Below are 6000 nucleotides of genomic sequence, written 5' to 3'. Positions count from 1 at the left end.
CTGTAAAGAGCCAATTATTTTCTAACCAATGGTCTAAGTGTACTTTATTGCCTTTCTGAGTCCAAGAACTTTTAGTCCCTGTAATAGGGTAATTCTGAGGTCATTACACGTGCCTGAAAAGCAAAACATAGTGGCGCTGTGAGCCGAGTATTTGTGATGAAATTGGTTCCAAATACCAAACGAATCTGAGGCTTGGACATAGAAAGGAATTCTTTCTTTAAGCTTTTGCATTTCAGGTATTTTAATAGGGACTTGAAACATCCATTAAAATAATGAGTTCCTTATTTAGGAAAAAGGGAAGTTCTGAAGTGATGATTCCAGGGTGGACAAAGAGTCCATATGACAAACGTGCACAGACATGGGAATGTGTTGCAGGTTTGAGTGAGACATGGGATACAAGTATAGGAGAGGTGAGTCTGGCCGAGGTGGCAGCTTGCTTACAACAGGTACTCGTAGAGAAGGGAAAGGAGTGCTCAGCTTTGGGCAGAAGAGGCTGGATTTTGTTGCATGCATTCAGAAAGATGCATCAGCAGAATGTAGACTTGCAGGTTAATATCCTGAGGTTGGAAAAAGAGTTGGCTGCTGAGAAACAGATTGCACTAATGCAGCAACTTCAGATGAAATTGTATCATGATAAGGCAGATAAATATCAGGCAGTGGCGAGAGAGCTGCTGTAAGAGTTGCCCGATACAAATATCGAAAGAGAAGAGCGAGAGTGAACAGTCACAAGGTGGCAACGGTGATCGGCTCTGCCGGGTTGATTGAGATCCCGACCATTGGGATGTATTTGACAGTACTAGTTCAGGGAGTGGTTCAGAAAGCGAAATACCATCTAAACCAGAGCCTGACAGGAAGGAGGTGACCGTTAAACCAGTTACACGTGGACGAGCTGGGCCACATCCGAATAATCCTTGAGGTGGTCTGCTGCATTTGACAATCTTGGCGGATTATTCTCAACAAGAGGTTTGGGAAAGCATTCATAGATTGAAACAGAGGGCGGGGAATCTCTGTTATCATGGATGGTCAGACTATTAAATGGAGGAGCGGCAGGCCCTCTTGTAGATCCAACTGATTCTCCAAGGCTTCTGCCATTGTCCAATGAGACTCATATTGAGGAAGTATTGCGTGCAGGGCCGCCTCCTGATGGACAGGGGAGAGGTTCGCAAGTGTCTTTGTTACAGTTAGATGTGCAAGGGTGTAACTGACTGGCCTAGCGACGAGAAGAAGTGGTACACACCGAGAGAGACAATTCAAAGAAGTAGGGAGAATGCTATGAAAGAAGCAATCCATTTTGATGATCCAGAACAAATGGGGGTGGTGGCATTATTGGTTTCAGCCGAAATACGATTATTCGAACTGCTCCACCAGCTGATAACAATGTAATCATGACTTTGCTGGTGGGGATGACAGGTAAATTAACAGATGAAGTGGTTGATGCGATCAGATAGTTAGCAGATTTGAGGGAATGGAACAAAGCTGAAGAGAGACCCCATGAGAGAGAGAGAGAGACATAGAGAGAGAGAGAGAGAGAGAGAGAGAGAGAGAGAGAGAGAGAGAGAGAGAGAGAGAGAGAGAGAGAGAGAGAGAGAGAGAGAGAGGGGGCATAGTGAGAAACAGACTCCTGGAAAGAGATTCAACAGTAGAGATTCTTGGGTGTCAAGAAAAGACATGTTCTTGGCGCTACTAAAAGATGGAGTGCCACGAGAAGACATTGACGGGATTGAAACCCAGGAAATGTACCAGCTATATAAGAAGTGAGGGCTTGAAGGAAAAGAGCGGTACAAACAGGTGTAAAGACAAGAGGTGAACACGCGAGTTGGGGACAAGTTCCCTTCTGCACCGCCTGAAGAGGAGGTGGATGAAGAGTCCATGGGGATGGCTCTACCATATCAGCGAACTCATATGGTAGAGCTTATACTGGTCCGATAGCAGAGCGAGTACAGAGCTCGCTTTGACATGTGTGCAGAGCCTGCTGACGCAGGTTCGAATCCCGGCAGGACAAAAATCAACCTTTCATCCTTCTGAGGTCGATAAATGAGCACCACACACCATGGGTAATAATAAGCACCGCTCAGATGCCTGAGGGATCGTAGCGCTATATAAATGCTAAATTATTGTTATTATTATTATGCTGACTTGCGAAAAGTGCGATGTTGGAGACAGAGTTCAAATACATGCATTCAAAATACAAATAGGATTGTGGTCAAATTCCGGTAGATTGTGGTCAAACTCCGGTAGCGTCTGCCTGGATTAAGGTAGACAGATGGCCTCATGTGAAAGTGAAACTATTTTGGCAATCAGGGAATATTCGAGAGGTTCGAGCCTTGATTGATACTGGAGTGGAGGCCTTATTGATCCATGGTAATCCTTGGAGATTTAATGGTAGACATTTTACCATAACTGGACAGGGAGTGAAAGAAACGCCGGCAATTCAAACAAAAGTTGATATGAAAATTAGTAATTATGAAAAGGAGTAAATATCAAGTGTTGACTGTTCCCATACCTGAATATATTATTTATTAGCTTTGATATTCTAGAGGGATTGACTTTAGGACTTGGAGGTAAAAATATCAGTTTGGAGTAAGTGCATTGATGTGTACCCATGTAATTGAGGAAAAATTGAACATGGCCCGGTGCAGGTTCTTTTGGCTACAAAAAGTGTGTCGATGAAGCAATATTGCATTCCCGGGGGGGCATAGGGAAATCTCAGATACTATCAAGGTATATGTTGAAGCAGGCATGTTACATCCTGTGACTACGGTTTGTAACAATCTGGTTGGGCCGGTTAAGAGACCAGATGGAAGTTATAGAATGACTGTAGATTATCGCGAGTTGAATAAGTACACTCCAAAGGGGGCGCTGTTGCATTTGAACAAGTATGGCCGCCTGAGCGTGAGCTCCGCATTGGGGAAGATCCTGATTTCCAAAAAAACCCTGGTGGTGCAGAGATTCCCACTCATAACAGGTCTGCTGCTTCACACAACTTTCCTGCTGCCACTGGTCGAGTGTCAGCCCCAGACAATCCGAAGTCCAAGGGGAATTTCAGTGGGGTAGCAAATAAATGCTCCAAAGACTGGGTTATACTAGTTATTGAGACGGCAGAGGAAGAATCCAAAAAACAAAAAGAAGACCCATTGGTTTTAGAGAAAAAAATTAACGACGAATCAACGATCCCAGAAACGAAAGCACTGTTGGAAAAAATAGATGAAGAAATGAAAAAATGTAAAACCTTCACTTTTGAAAAAAAGGTCTGGAAGCTAAAGAAAGATATATTTAACTATAAGGAAGAATCTACCTACCCGTACCTGAATGCTAGTTTTTTCCAACAGAAAAATGCGAACCAAACGGGGGGGAGGGGCCCCCCTTACAATAGAAGCCGCGGCAACAAATTTGTTACCTTTTCTAACTCATCCAACAGCAGCGACTCGGATTCTTCAGCAGCACAACCCTCAACAAGTCGATGGGGCCAGACACAAAGAGGTGCCCAACTGCAGTTTTTTCAGGGACAGGGGAAACGAGGGAAGAACAAACAATGGGGCAACCGCACAATGCCAACCAGACAGTGGCAACCCCCACAGACCAATTGGTAATACCAGTCTTCAACCTCAGTTCACATTCCCTCACTGACACAGAAATCAGTGTTTTGAGCAAGGAGTTATCTTTTGTTCCCACAAAAATAGCAGATAAATTCACCACAGAAGTGGAAATGAGAAACTTCTTTAGGTTGATAAGGCTCAAATATTTTTTCCGCAATCCAATGGAAGGGTCCATTACAGATGAAAATATAACAGGACTCAAACCCCCTTCGTCCTTCACCCACATCCACTATGATCTCTCCTGAGATTTTGACTTTTGAAAACAAAGTAATAAGAGAATTGGATTATCTCTTTAAGAAGAAAAACCAGCAAAAAGATAATCTGACAGAGCTTTAAAACATCTTCAAAATAACACTTCCTTCGTAGTGAAACCTGCTGATAAGGGAGGTGGGATTGTGCTGTGGGATGTGAATGCATATAACATCGAAATAGACAAACAATTGGGAAACCAACAATGTTATCGTAGACTAGCTGGCAACCCAACAACGGGATTGATGGAGGAAATAATGAGCCTTATGAACCATGCACATGACCAGAAATGGATTTGTAAAGATGAATTTATGTTTCTGACCAGACCCAATTCCACCATCCCGGCCTTCTATTTCTTACCTAAAATGCATAAGAATGCGATTAACCTTCCAGGCCGTCCAATTGTGTCAGCAATAGGCTCCCTGTTAGAGCTTCTTTCCATCTATGCAGATTCCTTCCTGCGACCTTTTGTGGCCAAGATGAAATCGTACATACAAGACACGACAGCTATGATCCACACTATTGCCAGCCTACACCCAGGAGTTAACGACATTTTGGTTACCCTCGATGTAGAATCATTATACACCAACATCCCCCTGGATCACTGCATAGAAGTACTACATCAATACCTTGAGAAAAGGGCAGACCTTACAGTTCCCTCCAATTTCATCATTGAATGTGTAAGGCTGGCACTGACAAAAATCTTTTTCTTATGCAACCAAACCGTTTATCAACAAAGACAAGGTACATCAATGGGAGCTACATTTGTACCGGATCTGGCTAACCTTTACATGGATCACTACGAAACCAATTTCATCTATGCAGCGACTAATCCTTTCATGACCACATCAGCTCGTGTCACCGCTATATTGATGATGTTTTTATGTTATGGCATGGCAGTCAGGATCAGCTAGGTAGCTTTCATGTGTGGCTTAACAGACAAACCCCAACGATTAAATTCACTATGTCCTACAGTAGTGAAAGTATCGCCTTTCTTGATCTGAATATCTTAAAAAAGGAAGATCATCTGGGCACTACATTATTCAAAAAACCCACAGATAAGAACACACTACTACTTTTTAGTAGCTTTCACCCATCTAGTTTACGGGAAAACTTGCCCTATGGACAATTCCTAAGAATTTGACGGAATTGCAGCGAAATCGCTGTCTTCAAAACAAACAGCGAGGAACTAAGTGAGAAATTACGATACAGACAATATCCTCGCAAAATCATCAAGAGATCCATGAAAAGAGCACGTAATGCCAACCACGAGGTTATTCTACAAAAACACACCAAACCTCAGGATTAAAGAATTACATGTGTTTCATCCTTCTCTCCTCTGAATAATGATCTAAGGAGGATCATACTTAAAAATTGGAAAACCGTCCAAACTGAAGACTTCAGACCTAATTGCCCGAGATTCGCTTTCAAACGGATGCTGAATCTCCGAAACAAATTAGTTCACACCTATCCGATGAACAAAAACGAAACACCAATACAGTCCACATTGTGAGGACTACCGCCAGTTAGCAGACATTATTCATGTGGACAATGCTCAGTCTGCCATCTTACTAAAAATCTGAAGCAAATTGACCTCAATGGTCGGATGTGGAAATATAGATCTTTCTCAAACTGACCAAGTGGGTTATCTACGGGATAAAATGCCCTTGTGGGTTAATATATGTAGGTAAAACTATTAGGTCTGTCAAATTGCGAATTGGCGAACATCGTTCAGCTATTCGCAATGGCACCCCTGACAAACCACTTGTAGCCCACTACTCAGAGGCCAAACATACCTGCGAGGACATATTCTGGTTTGTCGTTCAAACAACAAAAGCCCACCCACGAGGTGGCAACAGAGATCTGTCCCTCAAAAAACTGGAACAGAAATGGATTTACAATCTTAAAACAGCCCAATCCGGTTTAAATATTGCTGTGGAATGGAATCTTTTTATTCATTAATGCCGCACACACTCATTTGGGTTTGAACAGGTTATTCCTCCATGTATCTCTAATATACCACATCATGAATGACACCACACCAAGAGGCGGTAGCTAGAATGGCTTAGAGACATTTAAATTCGGACAGTGCGACTTCACGCACATGATCTGCTTTGCCACAATACATATAATAACACACATACATCTCAAGATG

Source organism: Ambystoma mexicanum, chromosome 14 (assembly GCF_040938575.1).
Source record: "Ambystoma mexicanum isolate Mex_15411 chromosome 14, UKY_AmexF1_1, whole genome shotgun sequence".
Classification (NCBI taxonomy): Eukaryota; Metazoa; Chordata; class Amphibia; order Caudata; family Ambystomatidae; genus Ambystoma; species Ambystoma mexicanum.
This window is presented reverse-complemented; position numbering follows the sequence as displayed.